Source organism: Lepisosteus platostomus, chromosome 26 (genome assembly GCF_059453375.1).
Source record: "Lepisosteus platostomus isolate fLepPlt1 chromosome 26, fLepPlt1.hap1, whole genome shotgun sequence".
Lineage (NCBI taxonomy): Eukaryota > Metazoa > Chordata > Actinopteri > Semionotiformes > Lepisosteidae > Lepisosteus > Lepisosteus platostomus.
The window spans coordinates 9,569,138-9,582,435 of record NC_142636.1 but is presented as its reverse complement, the minus strand read 5'-3'; positions in this window follow the sequence as shown (position 1 = coordinate 9,582,435).

Below are 13,298 nucleotides of genomic sequence, written 5' to 3'. Positions count from 1 at the left end.
CTGTCCTAAACCTCAGCCATGCCATCAAACATCCTCTATGTTTTCTAATAACACTAACCCTAACCCTAGCTAAGGGTTTGGGCAGTTAGGGTTAGGGCTCAGATTTTCTTCAATGCAGCCTAACACTCATTTAAGCAGAAAATATAAGTCAGGGCATCAAAATATTAGTCTGAAAGGCCTTAGCAGCCTTGCCACAACAAACAAAATGTATCAACTGTGGTACAAGTTCATTTTTTGACAAGTATTCTGTTATTGGAAATTTTGTGTGAAATGGTGCTCTCCATGAGCACGGTATCAGTGTTAAATAGCTTAAGAGTCTGGAAAACCCAATAAAGTTTAGCTACACCTGTTAAAATGCCAGTGCATTCAATGCCAAATGCAACAGATTGAGACATTTAAACACTTTCTTTCAATCTTTTGCTTTTCGGGGATTTAGACAACATCCCCATTTAGGGCAATGCAGAATATAGAGCCATATCTGCAAGAAAAAAAATGTGCACAGAACATTAAAATAACACTTTTCCTACATTTCACTTCTGTCCTAAACCTCAGCCATGCCATCAAACATCCTCTATGTATTCTAATAACACTAACCCTAACCCTAGCTAAGGGTTTGGGCAGTTAGGGTTAGGGCTCAGATTTTCTTCAATGCAGCCTAACACTCATTTAAGCAGAAAATATAAGTCAGGGCATCAAAATATTAGTCTGAAAGGCCTTAGCAGCCTTGCCACAACAAACAAAATGTATCAACTGTGGTACAAGTTCATTTTTTGACAAGTATTCTGTTATTGGAAATTTTGTGTGAAATGGTGCTCTCCATGAGCACGGTATCAGTGTTAAATAGCTTAAGAGTCTGGAAAACCCAATAAAGTTTAGCTACACCTGTTAAAATGCCAGTGCATTCAATGCCAAATGCAACAGATTGAGACATTTAAACACTTTCTTTCAATCTTTTGCTTTTCGGGGATTTAGACAATATCCCCATTTAGGGCAATGCAGTATATAGAGCCATATATGCAAGAAAAAAAAAATGTGCACAGAACATTAAAATAACACTTTTCCTACATTTCATTTCTGTCCTAAACCTCAGCCATGCTATCAAACATCCTCTATGTTTTCTAATAACACTAACCCTAACCCTAGCTAAGGGTTTGGGCAGTTAGGGTTAGGGCTCAGATTTTCTTCAATGCAGCCTAACACTCATTTAAGCAGAAAATATAAGTCAGGGCATCAAAATATTAGTGTGAAAGGCCTTAGCAGCCTTGCCACAACAAACAAAATGTATCAACTGTGGTACAAGTTCATTTTTTGACAAGTATTCTGTTATTGGAAATTTTGTGTGAAATGGTGCTCTCCATGAGCACGGTATCAGTGTTAAATAGCTTAGGAGTCTGGAAAACCCAATAAAGTTTAGCTACACCTGTTAAAATGCCAGTGCATTCAATGCCAAATGCAACAGATTGAGACATTTAAACACTTTCTTTCAATCTTTTGCTTTTCGGGGATTTAGACAACATCCCCATTTAGGGCAATGCAGTATATAGAGCCATATCTGCAAGAAAAAATATGTGCACAGAACATTAAAATAACACTTTTCCTCAATTTCACTTCTGTCCTAAACCTCAGCCATGCCATCAAACATCCTCTATGTTTTCTAATAACACTAACCCTAACCCTAGCTAAGGGTTTGGGCAGTTAGGGTTAGGGCTCAGATTTTCTTCAATGCAGCCTAACACTCATTTAAGCAGAAAATATAAGTCAGGGCATCAAAATATTAGTCTGAAAGGCCTTAGCAGCCTTGCCACAACAAACAAAATGTATCAACTGTGGTACAAGTTCATTTTTTGACAAGTATTCTGTTATTGGAAATTTTGTGTGAAATGGTGCTCTCCATGAGCACGGTATCAGTGTTAAATAGCTTAAGAGTCTGGAAAACCCAATAAATTTAGCTACACCTGTTAAAATGCCAGTGCATTCAATGCCAAATGCAACAGATTGAGACATTTAAACACTTTCTTTCAATCTTTTGCTTTTCGGGGATTTAGACAACATCCCCATTTAGGGCAATGCAGTATATAGAGCCATATATGCAAGAAAAAAAATGTACAGAGAACATTAAAATAACACTTTTCCTACATTTCACTTCTGTCCTAAACCTCAGCCATGCCATCAAACATCCTCTATGTTTTCTAATAACACTAACCCTAACCCTAGCTAAGGGTTTGGGCAGTTAGGGTTAGGGCTCAGATTTTCTTCAATGCAGCCTAACACTCATTTAAGCAGAAAATATAAGTCAGGGCATCAAAATATTAGTCTGAAAGGCCTTAGCAGCCTTGCCACAACAAACAAAATGTATCAACTGTGGTACAAGTTCATTTTTTGACAAGTATTCTGTTATTGGAAATTTTGTGTGAAATGGTGCTCTCCATGAGCACGGTATCAGTGTTAAATAGCTTAAGAGTCTGGAAAACCCAATAAATTGTACCTGCACCTGTTAAAATGCCAGTGCATTCAATGCCAAATGCAACAGATTGAGACATTTAAACACTTTCTTTCAATCTTTTGCTTTTCGGGGATTTAGACAACATCCCCATTTAGGGCAATGCAGTATATAGAGCCATATCTGCAAGAAAAAAAATGTGCACAGAACATTAAAATAACACTTTTCCTCCATTTCACTTCTGTCCTAAACCTCAGCCATGCCATCAAACATCCTCTATGTTTTCTAATAACACTAACCCTAACCCTAGCTAAGGGTTTGGGCAGTTAGGGTTAGGGCTCAGATTTTCTTCAATGCAGCCTAACACTCATTTAAGCAGAAAATATAAGTCAGGGCATCAAAATATTAGTCTGAAAGGCCTTAGCAGCCTTGCCACAACAAACAAAATGTATCAACTGTGGTACAAGTTCATTTTTTGACAAGTATTCTGTTATTGGAAATTTTGTGTGAAATGGTGCTCTCCATGAGCACGGTATCAGTGTTAAATAGCTTAAGAGTCTGGAAAATCCAATAAAGTTTAGCTACACCTGTTAAAATGCCAGTGCATTCAATGCCAAATGCAACAGATTGAGACATTTAAACACTTTCTTTCAATCTTTTGCTTTTCGGGGATTTAGACAATATCCCCATTTAAGGCAATGCAGTATATAGAGCCATATATGCAAGAAAAAAAAATGTGTACAGAACATTAAAATAACACTTTTCCTACATTTCACTTCTGTCCTAAACCTCAGCCATGCCATCAAACATCCTCTATGTTTTCTAATAACACTAACCCTAACCCTAGCTAAGGGTTTGGGCAGTTAGGGTTAGGGCTCAGATTTTCTTCAATGCAGCCTAACACTCATTTAAGCAGAAAATATAAGTCAGGGCATCAAAATATTAGTCTGAAACGCCTTAGCAGCCTTGCCACAACAAACAAAATGTATCAACTGTGGTACAAGTTCATTTTTTAACAAGTATTCTGTTATTGGAAATTTTGTGTGAAATGGTGCTCTCCATGAGCACGGTATCAGTGTTAAATAGCTTAAGAGTCTGGAAAACCCAATAAATTGTACCTGCACCTGTTAAAATGCCAGTGCATTCAATGCCAAATGCAACAGATTGAGACATTTAAACACTTTCTTTCAATCTTTTGCTTTTCGGGGATTTAGACAACATCCCCATTTAGGGCAATGCAGTATATAGAGCCATATATGCAAGAAATTTTTTTTTGCAGAGAACATTAAAATAACACTTTTCCTCCATTTCACTTCTGTCCTAAACCTCAGCCATGCCATCAAACATCCTCTATGTTTTCTAATAACACTAACCCTAACCCTAGCTAAGGGTTTGGGCAGTCAGGGTTAGGGCTCAGATTTTCTTCAATGCAGCCTAACACTCATTTAAGCAGAAAATATAAGTCAGGGCATCAAAATATTAGTCTGAAAGGCCTTAGCAGCCTTGCCACAACAAACAAAATGTATCAACTGTGGTACAAGTTCATTTTTTGACAAGTATTCTGTTATTGGAAATTTTGTGTGAAATGGTGCTCTCCATGAGCACGGTATCAGTGTTAAATAGCTTAAGAGTCTGGAAAACCCAATAAAGTTTAGCTACACCTGTTAAAATGCCAGTGCATTCAATGCCAAATGCAACAGATTGAGACATTTAAACACTTTCTTTCAATCTTTTGCTTTTCGGGGATTTAGACAATATCCCCATTTAGGGCAATGCAGTATATAGAGCCATATATGCAAGAAAAAAAAATGTGCACAGAACATTAAAATAACACTTTTCCTACATTTCACTTCTGTCCTAAACCTCAGCCATGCCATCAAACATCCTCTATGTTTTCTAATAACACTAACCCTAACCCTAGCTAAGGGTTTGGGCAGTTAGGGTTAGGGCTCAGATTTTCTTCAATGCAGCCTAACACTCATTTAAGCAGAAAATATAAGTCAGGGCATCAAAATATTAGTCTGAAAGGCCTCAGCAGCCTTGCCACAACAAACAAAATGTATCAACTGTGGTACAAGATCATTTTTTGACAAGTATTCTGTTATTGGAAATTTTGTGTGAAATGGTGCTCTCCATGAGCACGGTATCAGTGTTAAATAGCTTAAGAGTCTGGAAAACCCAATAAATTGTAGCTGCACCTGTTAAAATGCCAGTGCATTCAATGCCAAATGCAACAGATTGAGACATTTAAACACTTTCTTTCAATCTTTTGCTTTTCGGGGATTTAGACAACATCCCCATTTAGGGCAATGCAGTATATAGAGCCATATATGCAAGAAAAAAAAATGTGCACAGAACATTAAAATAACACTTTTCCTACATTTCACTTCTGTCCTAAACCTCAGCCATGCCATCAAACATCCTCTATGTTTTCTAATAACACTAACCCTAACCCTAGCTAAGGGTTTGGGCAGTTAGGGTTAGGGCTCAGATTTTCTTCAATGGAGCCTAACACTCATTTAAGCAGAAAATATAAGTCAGGGCATCAAAATATTACTGTGAAAGGCCTTAGCAGCCTTGCCACAACAAACAAAATGTATCAACTGTGGTACAAGTTCATTTTTTGACAAGTATTCTGTTATTGGAAATTTTGTGTGAAATGGTGCTCTCCATGAGCACGGTATCAGTGTTAAATAGCTTAAGAGTCTGGAAAACCCAATAAAGTTTAGCTACACCTGTTAAAATGCCAGTGCATTCAATGCCAAATGCAACAGATTGAGACATTTAAACACTTTCTTTCAATCTTTTGCTTTTCGGGGATTTAGACAATATCCCCATTTAGGGCAATGCAGTATATAGAGCCATATATGCAAGAATTTTTTTTTTGCAGAGAACATTAAAATAACACTTTTCCTACACTTCACTTCTGTCCTAAACCTCAGCCATGCAGCCATGCCATCAAACATCCTCTATGTTTTCTAATAACACTAACCCTAACCCTAGCTAAGGGTTTGGGCAGTTAGGGTTAGGGCTCAGATTTTCTTCAATGCAGCCTAACACTCATTTAAGCAGAAAATATAAGTCAGGGCATCAAAATATTAGTCTGAAAGGCCTTAGCAGCCTTGCCACAACAAACAAAATGTATCAACTGTGGTACAAGTTCATTTTTTGACAAGTATTCTGTTATTGGAAATTTTGTGTGAAATGGTGCTCTCCATGAGCACGGTATCAGTGTTAAATAGCTTAAGAGTCTGGAAAACCCAATAAAGTTTAGCTACACCTCTTAAAATGCCAGTGCATTCAACGCCAAATGCAACAGATTGAGACATTTAAACACTTTCTTTCAATCTTTTGCTTTTCGGGGATTTAGAAAACATCCCCATTTAGGGCAATGCAGTATATAGAGCCATATATGCAAGAAATTTTTTTTTGCAGAGAACATTAAAATAACACTTTTCCTCCATTTCACTTCTGTCCTAAACCTCAGCCATGCCATCAAACATCCTCTATGTTTTCTAATAACACTAACCCTAACCCTAGCTAAGGGTTTGGGCAGTTAGGGTTAGGGCTCAGATTTTCTTCAATGCAGCCTAACACTCATTTAAGCAGAAAATATAAGTCAGGGCATCAAAATATTAGTCTGAAAGGCCTTAGCAGCCTTGCCACAACAAACAAAATGTATCAACTGTGGTACAAGTTCATTTTTTGACAAGTATTCTGTTATTGGAAATTTTGTGTGAAATGGTGCTCTCCATGAGCACGGTATCAGTGTTAAATAGCTTAAGAGTCTGGAAAACCCAATAAAGTTTAGCTACACCTGTTAAAATGCCAGTGCATTCAATGCCAAATGCAACAGATTGAGACATTTAAACACTTTCTTTCAATCTTTTGCTTTTCGGGGATTTAGACAACATCCCCATTTAGGGCAATGCAGTATATAGAGCCATATCTGCAAGAAAAAAAATGTGCACAGAACATTAAAATAACACTTTTCCTCCATTTCACTTCTGTCCTAAACCTCAGCCATGCCATCAAACATCCTCTATGTTTTCTAATAACACTAACCCTAACCCTAGCTAAGGGTTTGGGCAGTTAGGGTTAGGGCTCAGATTTTCTTCAATGCAGCCTAACACTCATTTAAGCAGAAAATATAAATCAGGGCATCAAAATATTAGTCTGAAAGGCCTTAGCAGCCTTGCCACAACAAACAAAATGTATCAACTGTGGTACAAGTTCATTTTTTGACAAGTATTCTGTTATTGGAAATGTTGTGTGAAATGGTGCTCTCCATGAGCACGGTATCAGTGTTAAATAGCTTAAGAGTCTGGAAAACCCAATAAAGTTTAGCTACACCTGTTAAAATGCCAGTGCATTCAATGCCAAATGCAACAGATTGAGACATTTAAACACTTTCTTTCAATCTTTTGCTTTTCGGGGATTTAGACAATATCCCCATTTAGGGCAATGCAGTATATAGAGCCATATATGCAAGAAAAAAAATGTGCACAGAACATTAAAATAACACTTTTCCTACATTTCACTTCTGTCCTAAACCTCAGCCATGCCATCAAACATCCTCTATGTTTTCTAATAACACTAACCCTAACCCTAGCTAAGGGTTTGGGCAGTTAGGGTTAGGGCTCAGATTTTCTTCAATGGAGCCTAACACTCATTTAAGCAGAAAATATAAGTCAGGGCATCAAAATATTAGTCTGAAAGGCCTTAGCAGCCTTGCCACAACAAACAAAATTTATCAACTGTGGTACAAGTTCATTTTTTGACAAGTATTCTGTTATTGGAAATTTTGTGTGAAATGGTGCTCTCCATGAGCACGGTATCAGTGTTAAATAGCTTAAGAGTCTGGAAAACCCAATAAATTGTACCTGCACCTGTTAAAATGCCAGTGCATTCAATGCCAAATGCAACAGATTGAGACATTTAAACACTTTCTTTCAATCTTTTGCTTTTCGGGGATTTAGACAACATCCCCATTTAGGGCAATGCAGTATATAGAGCCATATCTGCAAGAAAAAAAATGTGCACAGAACATTAAAATAACACTTTTCCTCAATTTCACTTCTGTCCTAAACCTCAGCCATGCCATCAAACATCCTCTATGTTTTCTAATAACACTAACCCTAACCCTAGCTAAGGGTTTGGGCAGTTAGGGTTAGGGCTCAGATTTTCTTCAATGCAGCCTAACACTCATTTAAGCAGAAAATATAAGTCAGGGCATCAAAATATTAGTCTGAAAGGCCTTAGCAGCCTTGCCACAACAAACAAAATGTATCAACTGTGGTACAAGTTCATTTTTTGACAAGTATTCTGTTATTGGAAATTTTGTGTGAAATGGTGCTCTCCATGAGCACGGTATCAGTGTTAAATAGCTTAAGAGTCTGGAAAACCCAATAAATTGTACCTGCACCTGTTAAAATGCCAGTGCATTCAATGCCAAATGCAACAGATTGAGACATTTAAACACTTTCTTTCAATCTTTTGCTTTTCGGGGATTTAGACAACATCCCCATTTAGGGCAATGCAGTATATAGAGCCATATCTGCAAGAAAAAAAATGTGCACAGAACATTAAAATAACACTTTTCCTACATTTCACTTCTGTCCTAAACCTCAGCCATGCCATCAAACATCCTCTATGTTTTCTAATAACACTAACCCTAACCCTAGCTAAGGGTTTGGGCAGTTAGGGTTAGGGCTCAGATTTTCTTCAATGCAGCCTAACACTCATTTAAGCAGAAAATATAAGTCAGGGCATCAAAATATTAGTCTGAAAGGCCTTAGCAGCCTTGCCACAACAAACAAAATGTATCAACTGTGGTACAAATTCATTTTTTAACAAGTATTCTGTTATTGGAAATTTTGTGTGAAATGGTGCTCTCCATGAGCACGGTATCAGTGTTAAATAGCTTAAGAGTCTGGAAAACCCAATAAATTGTAGCTGCACCTGTTAAAATGCCAGTGCATTCAATGCCAAATGCAACAGATTGAGACATTTAAACACTTTCTTTCAATCTTTTGCTTTTCGGGGATTTAGACAACATCCCCATTTAGGGCAATGCAGTATATAGAGCCATATCTGCAAGAAAAAAAATGTGCACAGAACATTAAAATAACACTTTTCCTACATTTCACTTCTGTCCTAAACCTCAGCCATGCCATCAAACATCCTCTATGTATTCTAATAACACTAACCCTAACCCTAGCTAAGGGTTTGGGCAGTTAGGGTTAGGGCTCAGATTTTCTTCAATGCAGCCTAACACTCATTTAAGCAGAAAATATAAGTCAGGGCATCAAAATATTAGTCTGAAAGGCCTTAGCAGCCTTGCCACAACAAACAAAATGTATCAACTGTGGTACAAGTTCATTTTTTGACAAGTATTCTGTTATTGGAAATTTTGTGTGAAATGGTGCTCTCCATGAGCACGGTATCAGTGTTAAATAGCTTAAGAGTCTGGAAAACCCAATAAAGTTTAGCTGCACCTGTTAAAATGCCAGTGCATTCAATGCCAAATGCAACAGATTGAGACATTTAAACACTTTCTTTCAATCTTTTGCTTTTCGGGGATTTAGACAACATCCCCATTTAGGGCAATGCAGTATATAGAGCCATATCTGCAAGAAAAAAAATGTGCACAGAACATTAAAATAACACTTTTCCTACATTTCACTTCTGTCCTAAACCTCAGCCATGCCATCAAACATCCTCTATGTTTTCTAATAACAATAACCCTAACCCTAGCTAAGGCTTTGGGCAGTTAGGGTTAGGGCTCAGATTTTCTTCAATGCAGCCTAACACTCATTTAAGCAGAAAATATAACCCAGGGCATCAAAATATTAGTCTGAAAGGCCTTAGCAGCCTTGCCACAACAAACAAAATGTATCAACTGTGGTACAAGTTCATTTTTTGACAAGTATTCTGTTATTGGAAATTTTGTGTGAAATGGTGCTCTCCATGAGCACGGTATCAGTGTTAAATAGCTTAAGAGTCTGGAAAACCCAATAAAGTTTAGCTACACCTGTTAAAATGCCAGTGCATTCAATGCCAAATGCAACAGATTGAGACATTTAAACACTTTCTTTCAATCTTTTGCTTTTCGGGGATTTAGACAACATCCCCATTTAGGGCAATGCAGTATATAGAGCCATATCTGCAAGAAAAAAAATGTGCACAGAACATTAAAATAACACTTTTCCTACATTTCACTTCTGTCCTAAACCTCAGCCATGCCATCAAACATCCTCTATGTTTTCTAATAACACTAACCCTAACCCTAGCTAAGGGTTTGGGCAGTTAGGGTTAGGGCTCAGATTTTCTTCAATGCAGCCTAACACTCATTTAAGCAGAAAATATAAGTCAGGGCATCAAAATATAAGTCTGAAAGGCCTTAGCAGCCTTGCCACAACAAACAAAATGTATCAACTGTGGTACAAGTTCATTTTTTGACAAGTATTCTGTTATTGGAAATTTTGTGTGAAATGGTGCTCTCCATGAGCACGGTATCAGTGTTAAATAGCTTAAGAGTCTGGAAAACCCAATAAATTGTAGCTGCACCTGTTAAAATGCCAGTGCATTCAATGCCAAATGCAACAGATTGAGACATTTAAACACTTTCTTTCAATCTTTTGCTTTTCGGGGATTTAGACAACATCCCCATTTAGGGCAATGCAGTATATAGAGCCATATATGCAAGAAAAAAAATGTACAGAGAACATTAAAATAACACTTTTCCTACATTTCACTTCTGTCCTAAACCTCAGCCATGCCATCAAACATCCTCTATGTTTTCTAATAACAATAACCCTAACCCTAGCTAAGGCTTTGGGCAGTTAGGGTTAGGGCTCAGATTTTCTTCAATGCAGCCTAACACTCATTTAAGCAGAAAATATAACCCAGGGCATCAAAATATTAGTCTGAAAGGCCTTAGCAGCCTTGCCACAACAAACAAAATGTATCAACTGTGGTACAAGTTCATTTTTGGACAAGTATTCTTTTATTGGAAATTTTGTGTGAAATGGTGCTCTCCATGAGCACAGTATCAGTGTTAAATAGCTTAAGAGTCTGGAAAACCAAATAAATTGTAGCTGCACCTGTTAAAATGCCAGTGCATTCAATGCCAAATGCAACAGATTGAGACATTTAAACACTTTCTTTCAATATTTTGCTTTTCGGGGATTTAGACAACATCCCCATTTAGGGCAAATGCAGTATATAGAGCCATATATGCAAGAAAAAAAATGTGCACAGAACATTAAAATAACACTTTTCCTACATTTCACTTCTGTCCTAAACCTCAGCCATGCCATCAAACATCCTCTATGTTTTCTAATAACACTAACCCTAACCCTAGCTAAGGGTTTGGACAGTTAGGGTTAGGGCTCAGATTTTCTTCAATGCAGCCTAACACTCATTTAAGCAGAAAATATAACCCAGGGCATCAAAATATTAGTCTGAAAGGCCTTAGCAGCCTTGCCACAACAAACAAAATGTATCAACTGTGGTACAAGTTCATTTTTGGACAAGTATTCTGTTATTGGAAATTTTGTGTGAAATGGTGCTCTCCATGAGCACGGTATCAGTTTTAAATAGCTTAAGAGTCTGGAAAACCCAATAAAGTTTAGCTGCACCTGTTAAAATGCCAGTGCATTCAATGCCAAATGCAACAGATTGAGACATTTAAACACTTTCTTTCAATCTTTTGCTTTTTGGGGATTTAGACAACATCCCAATTTAGGGCAATGCAGTACAGTAGATAACATTAAGGGAAGGGTATATCCGGGCTTACTCCTAATCTCTAGACTGTAGGGTTACAGTGTGACCCGGTCCAGACTGGACTGTCGATTTCTGGACTGTTGGGTAACAATAGATTTGTTCAGACTGGCCTCAAAATTACCATTAAACAGTTCTTGGGTAGTAGCTTATGAAAAACAGTCATTCCTAGCATTAAACAGGTGACATTTAAGAATGCATTGCTGTAAAACAAGTCCAACATTGTAGCATACCTACATATATCAGAAGTCATCAGAATTGTTGTCTTGTGCCTCAGGCAGCTCCTTTGTTCATAATTGCTGGCCCAATTCCTGGTTAGGTAATGTTTTGCAGGAAGCATGGTTTCGTCAAAGGTACAGAATTTGCATGTACAGTAGTTATATCTGTTCCCTAGCCAAAATAAAATTATCACAAAGCAGATGGGCCGTGTACCCGACGGCAAGAACTTGTGGAGATCAAATACATCTTGGACAGGTAAGTACAGGTAATCAAGCCAGGTGCACTTAAGAAACAAGGAACAGATGCAGCTACAGGTGCAGGAGGGCAACATTGCAGCAACAATAATTCTATTCAACACACCCTGGGCCTGAACCACCGGACCAGCTGTCCTCCTGGTGTACCAGCCCTGGGCCTCGATCACCGGACCAGCTGTCCTCCTGGTGTACCAGCCCTGGGCCTCGATCACCGGACCAGCTGTCCTCCTGGTGTACCAGCCCTGGGTCTTGACCACCTGACCAGCTGTCCTCCTGGTGTACCAGCCCTGGGCCTTGACCACTGGACCAGCTGTCCTCCTCGTGTAAAGCCTGGAGCAGCTTTATCACAACATATCAGACCTCATTTACACACATCAATACTTTCACGGTCCAGAATAGAAGGACCTTGTAGACAATATTTTGTTCGATTTCTATAAGGACGAGATGGTCCCGTATCCTACAAGGGGATGCGATCCCTGCAGCTGAACCTCCCCAGGGTGCCCTTTAAAGGAAGTGGGGCCAGGTCATGGGTACTAGAGGCTCCCAGTATGCGATTCCCCAGCTTGCAAGAGGATGGAGGAGTGTGTGTGTGTGTGTGTGTGTGTGTGTGTGTGTGTGTGTGTGTGTGTGTGTGTGTGTGTGTGTGTGTGTGGTGGGGGGGATCTGGGAATGCGATAGGAGATCTGGGAGATCCCCGGGGAATGCGATAGGATTCTCAAGAAGCTGATTTCGATCTCGACAGCCCTACCTGTAGCAAAAGATGATAAACCATCAGACAGAAAAGACGACAAAAGCATGTGCTGGCAAATACAAACACACAGTTCTCTCTGTACGCTCAGCCCTTTCCTGCCCATTCTGGTCAGGCAACAGGACGCTTGGCTGGGTTTTCAGGCACCATCTTTAGAATCACATCTGCACCCCCCCCCCACTTCATTTTATGATGTTGTCATTTTTATTTGCATTCCTGGCGTATGCATCTTATTTTTTTAAATTGCACATCCATTTTCTAAGCAATTCATCAGATTAACGGTCATGGAGAAATCCGTGACCCGCCAGCAACGGGCACAAAACGGGGTACCCCCTGGCCAGGACAGCAGCCCATCACAGGGCAGACATGCTCACACCAGGACCAGTTAACCCACCAGCACGTCTTTGGGAGGAAACTGAAGCACCCAGACACAAGCCTCTCAAACACGGGGAACACACACAGAGGCCAGGCAGACGGCCCCGAAGGGTCAGGAACTGAACTCGGAGCTTCAGAGCTGCAAGGAAGCAATGCCAACCAGCGCGCCGCAGGGCTCTCCCCTAATTGCACATGAGTAATTCAAAGCTCTACAGAAAGAAGCTTGTGACAAGCCCTAGTGGCGGTATGCCGCACCAGGGGAACTGTTCAGCTGAATGTCCGCAGAGTCAGTGGACTATCAAGGCGAACGTCTTTCCTATCTGGGTCTCTCTCTCTCCACTGCCAGTTCTTAACAGCTCCTGTCCCGCCCGTTTCATTAGTCTCCTGTAAATCATCAGTTTCTGCAGCCCTGGACCAAAGCAATCATGCCCAATCGAACAGGGGATGTGTTTTAGATCAGTCCGGGGGGGAAAAAAAA